At 39.0% G+C, this 5,713-nt stretch overlaps 2 non-coding genes across 2 annotated transcripts; both read right to left on the bottom strand.

The window, feature by feature from the left end:
• Nucleotides 1–211: 211 nt before the first annotated feature.
• Nucleotides 212–319, bottom strand: LOC130971350 (small nucleolar RNA R71). Its single transcript, XR_009082573.1, has one exon. It is a non-coding gene; the product is annotated as a small nucleolar RNA R71 (small nucleolar RNA).
• A 4,078-nt stretch (nt 320–4,397) lies between these two features.
• LOC130971349 (small nucleolar RNA R71) lies at nt 4,398–4,505 on the bottom strand. Its single transcript, XR_009082572.1, has one exon. It is a non-coding gene; the product is annotated as a small nucleolar RNA R71 (small nucleolar RNA).
• Between the last annotated feature and the right edge of the window lie 1,208 nt (nt 4,506–5,713).

Here is a 5,713-nt window from a genome sequence, read left to right as displayed (position 1 = left end):
TCATCAATTTTTAGTTGAGTTCTTGCAAATCTGTGACACAATCAAGACTAATGGGGTTGACCCTGAGGTCTACAGACTGATGCTATTCCCTTTTGCTGTAAGAGACAGAGCTAGAATATGGTTGGATTCACAACCTAAAGATAGCCTGGATTCTTGGGAAAAGCTAGTCAATGCCTTCTTGGCAAAGTTCTTTCCACCTCAAAAATGGAGTAAGCTTAGAGTGGAAGTCCAAACCTTCAGACAGAAGGATGGAGAATCCCTCTATGAAGCTTGGGAAAGATACAAACAATTAATCAGAAAATGTCCCTCAGACATGCTTTCTGAATGGAGCATCATAGGTATTTTCTATGATGGTCTCTCTGAACTATCCAAGATGTCTTTGGATAGCTCTGCTGGAGGATCTCTTCATCTGAAGAAGACGCCTACAGAGGCTCAAGAGCTCATTGAAATGGTTGCAAATAACCAATTCATGTACACTTCTGAAAGAAATCCTGTGAACAATGGGACAAGTCAGAAGAAAGGAGTTCTTGAGATTGATACTCTGAATGCCATTTTGGCTCAGAACAAGATATTGACTCAACAAGTCAATTTGATCTCTCAAAGTCTGTCTGGAATGCAAAATGCACCAAGCAGTACTAAGGATGCTTCATCTGAAGAAGAAGCTTATGATCCTGAGAACCCTTCAATGGAAGAGGTGAATTACCTTGGAGAACTGATGAGCGGATAATTTGTACGCTTTTTGGCATTGTTTTTAGTATGTTTTTAGTAGTTTGAGTTGAGTTTTTAGTATATTTTTATTAGTTTTTAGTTAAAATTCACTTTTCTGGACTTTACTATGAGTTTGTGTGTTTTTATGTGATTTCAGGTATTTTCTGGCTGAAATTGAGGGACCTGAGCAAAAATCTGATCCAGAGACTCAAAAGGACTGCAGATGTTGTTGGATTCTGACCTCCCTGCACTCGAAGTGGATTTTCTGGAGCTACAGAAGCCCAATTGGCGCGCTCTCAACGGCGTTGGAAAGTAGACATCCTGGGCTTTCCAGCAATATATGATAGTCCATACTTTGCCCAAGATTTGATGGCCCAAACCGGCGTTCAAAGTCACCTCAAGAAATTCCAGCGTTAAACGCCGGAACTGGCACCTAAATGGGAGTTAAACGCCCAAACTGGCATAAAAGCTGGCGTTTAACTCCAAGAAGAGTCTCTACACGAAATTGCTTCATTGCTCAGCCCAAGCACACACCAAGTGGGCCCAGAAGTGGATTTTTATGTCATTTACTCATCTCTGTACACCCTAGGCTACTAGTTCTCTATATATAGGACCTTTTACCATTGTATTTATCATCTTTGGACATCTAGTTCTTAGATCAGATCTTGGTTCTTCTGGTTCCCTCTCTGGGGCCGAAACCAATGATCACTTTTGTTCTTATGTATTTTCAACGGTGGAGTTTCTACACACCATAGATTAAGGTGTGGAGCTCTGCTGTACCTCGAGTATTAATGCAATTACTATTGTTCTTCTATTCAATTCCGCTTGTTCTTTGTCCAAGATATCACTTGTTCTTCAACTTGATGAAGATGATGATTGACGCTCATCATCATTCTCACTCATGAACAAGGTGACTGACAACCATTCTTGTTCTACAAGCATACGAGGCTCTAGTGAATATCTCTTGGATTCTTTAACCGGAATCTTCGTGGTATAGGCGAGAACTGATGGCGGCATTCAAGAGAATCCGGAAGGTCTAACCTTGTCTGTGGTATTCTGAGTAGGATTCAATGATTGAATGACTGTGACGTGCTTCAAACTCCTGAGGGCGGGGCGTTAGTGACAGACGCAAAAGAATCACTGGATTCTATTCCGGCCTGATTGAGAACCGACAGATGGATAGCCGTGCCGTGACAGGGTGCGTTGAACATTTCCAATGAGAGGATGGGAGGTAGCCACTGACAACGGTGAAACCCTTGCATAAGCTTGCCATGGAAAGGAGTAAGAAGGATTGGATGAAGACAGTAGGAAAGCAGAGAGACGGAAGGGAAGGCATCTTCATACGCTTATCTGAAGTTCCTACCAATGAATTACATAAGTATCTCTATCTTTATCTTTATGCTTTATTCGTTTATCATTATACCCATTTGAGTCTGCCTGACTGAGATTTACAAGGTGACCATAGCTTGCTTCATACCAACAATCTCCGTGGGATCGACCCTTACTCACGTAAGGTATTACTTGGACGACCCAGTGCACTTGCTGGTTAGTTGTGTGAAGTTGTAGTGATCACAATTTCTCGCACCAAGTTTTTGGCGCCGTTGCCGGGGACTGTTTTGTGTATGGACAACTGACGGTTCATCTTGTTGCTCAGATTAGGTATTATTTTTCTTCAGAGTTCTTAAGAATGAATTCTAGTGTTTCAAGGTGATGTTCTTATCATCACCAAAGCTGATTGATTCTCATCAATTTAGCTCTTGAATGCAATGTCCTGCTGAAGCTTGGCCGGCCATGTCTAATTCCTTTAGACTAAAGCTTTAGACTAACATTGCATGATTCCTGGAATTCTCATTAAGAATTTTGATACCTTTATTTTCCTTTTCACTTAATTTTCGAAAAAGCACAAAAAAAATTTATAAAATCATAAAATCCAAAAATATTTCTTGTTTAAGTCTAGAGTCTCATCTTAAGTTTAGTGTCAATTGCATGTTTCTATTTTTATTGCATTCATGCATGTGTCCTCATTGATCTTCAAGTTGTTCTTGATGATTTCCTTGTTTTGATCTTTGAATTCTATTGACTTGAGTGTTGCATTCTCATTTTGTTAGTGTCAATGGTATACAAACTGCTAAGTTTGGTGTCTTGCATGCATTATTATTTGATTTTAGTTGCATTTTGATTATTCCTTATTATTAAAAATCCAAAAATATTTTTAATTTGTGTCTTTTCAAGTCAATAATACAGAGAATTGAAGATTCAGAACATACTGCAGAGGAATCACACAGAAAAAGCTGGGCATTCAAAAATGCCCAGTAAAGAAGACAGACTGGCGTTTAAACGCCAGCCAGGGTGCCTGGCTGGGCGTTTAACGCCCAAAAGGGTAGTAGTTTGGGCGTTAAATGCCAGAATGTGCACCATTCTGGGCGTTTAACGCCAGGATGGCACAAGGGGGAAGATTTTGTTTTCAAATCAATTTTTTTTTCAAGTTTTCAAAGTTTTTCAAAATCAAATCTTTTTCAAATCATATCTTTTCAATCAAACGTTTTCAAAATCAATTTCTTTCTTTTTTTTAAAGATACTTACTAACAATTAATGATTTGATTGAACATTTTAAGTATGTTGCCTTTTCTGTTGAGAAAGGTTTAATGTTTGAATCATATCTTTTCTTGTTAGGCAAGTCATTAATTTTTAAAATCAAATCTTTTTAAAATTGTTTTCAAATCATATCTTTTTAAAATTGTTTTTAAATCATATCTTCTCAATCACATCTTTTTAAAACCAATCATATCTTTTTAACCACATCTTTTTCAAAATAGTTTCAATCAAATCTTTTTTATTTCTAATTTCAAAATCTTTTTCAAAAATCACTTAATCTCTTCTCACTCTTGATTTTCGAAAATCAAATTAAAGTTTTTTTTCAAAATGTTTTTAAAATCTTTTTACTTAATTTTCGAAAATTACTTCCCTTCTTCTCACATCCTTCTATTTATGGACTAACACTATTCCTTAATGCAAAATTCGAACTCCATCTTCTTTGATAAGTTCGAATTTTCTACTTCTGTCTTCTACTTTTCTTTTCCTCTGACACCTCAAGGAATCTCTATACTGTGACATAGAGGATTCCATATTTTCTTGTTCTCCTTCATATGAGCAGGAACAAAGACAAAGGCATTCTTGTTGAAGCTGACCTTGAACCTGAAAGGACCTTGAAGCGAAAGCTAAGAGAAGCTAAGGCACAACTATCTGTTGAGGACCTGACCGAATTCTTCAAAGAAGAAGAACCCATGACAGACGAAAATAACAACAATGCCAACAATGCAAGGAAGGTGTTGGGTGACTTTACTGCACCTACTCCCGACTTCTATGGGAGAAGCATCTCTATCCCTGCCATTGGAGCAAACAACTTTGAGCTTAAGCCTCAATTAGTTTCTCTAATACAACAGAATTGCAAGTTCCATGGACTTCCATTGGAAGATCCTCATCAGTTTTTAGCTGAGTTCTTGCAAATCTGTGACACAGTCAAGACTAATGGGGTTGACCCTGAGGTCTACAGACTGATGCTATTCCCTTTTGCTGTAAGAAACAGAGCTAGAATATGGTTGGACTCACAACCTAAAGAAAGCCTGGACTCTTGGGAAAAGCTAGTCAATGCCTTCTTGGCAAAGTTCTTTCCACCTCAAAAATTGAGTAAGCTTAGAGTGGAAGTCCAAACCTTCAGACAGAAGGATGGAGAATCCCTCTATGAAGCTTGGGAAAGATACAAACAATTAATCAGAAAATGTCCCTCAGACATGCTTTCTGAATGGAGCATCATAGGTATTTTCTATGATGGTCTCTCTGAACTATCCAAGATGTCTTTGGAGGATCTCTTCATCTGAAGAAGACGCCTACAGAGGCTCAGGAACTAATTGAGATGGTTGCAAATAACCAATTCATGTACACTTCTGAAAGGAATCCTGTGAACAATGGGACAAGTCAGAAGAAAGGAGTTCTTGAGATTGATACTCTGAATGCCATACTGGCTCAGAATAAGATATTGACTCAACAAGTCAATTTGATTTCTCAAAGTCTGTCTGGAATGCAAAATGCACCTGGCAGTACTAAGGATGCTTCATCTGAGGAAGAAGCTTATAATCCTGAGAACCCTTCAATGGAAGAGGTGAATTACCTAGGAGAACCCTTTGGAAACACCTATAATTCTTCATGGAGAAATCACCCAAATTTCTCATGGAAGAATCAAGAGAGACCTCAACAAGGTTTCAATAACAATAATGGTGGAAGAAACAGGTTTAGCAATAACAAGCCTTTTCCATCATCTTCTCAGCAACAGATAGAGAGTTCTAAGCAGAATACCTCTGACTTAGCAACAATGGTCTCTGATCTAATCAAAACCACTCAAAGTTTCATGACTGAAACAAGGTCCTCCATCAGAAATTTGGAAGGACAAGTGGGTCAGCTGAGCAAGAAAATTACTGAACTCCCTCCTAGTACTCTCCCAAGCAACACAGAAGAAAATCCAAAAGGAGAGTGCAAAGCCATTAACATGGCCGAATCCTGGGAGGAAGGAGAGGCAGTGAACGCCACTGAGGAAGTCCTCAATGGGCGTGCACTGGCCTCCAGTGAGTTCTCCAATGAGGAACCATGGGAATCTGAGGCTCAAAATGAGACCATAGAGATTCCATTGGAATTACTTCTGCCATTCATGAGCTCTGATGAGTATTCTTCCTCTGAAGAGGATGAGTATGTCACTGAAGAGCAAGTTGCTAAATACCTTGGAGCAATCATGAAGCTAAATGACAAGTTATTTGGAAATGAGACTTGGGAGGATGAACCTCCTTTGCTCACCAAAGAACTGGATGACTTGTCTAGGCAGAAATTACCTCAAAAGAGACAAGATCCTGGGAAGTTTTCCATACCTTGTACCATAGGCTCCATGACCTTCAAGAAGGCCCTGTGTGACTTAGGATCAAGTGTAAACCTCATGCCTCCCTCTGTAATGGAGAAG

The sequence above is a fragment of the Arachis stenosperma genome, chromosome 3 (assembly GCF_014773155.1).
Source record: "Arachis stenosperma cultivar V10309 chromosome 3, arast.V10309.gnm1.PFL2, whole genome shotgun sequence".
In the NCBI taxonomy this organism is placed as follows: Eukaryota; Viridiplantae; Streptophyta; class Magnoliopsida; order Fabales; family Fabaceae; genus Arachis; species Arachis stenosperma.
Note: the sequence above shows the minus strand (reverse complement) of the source record. Positions and strands in the feature narration are given on the sequence as shown.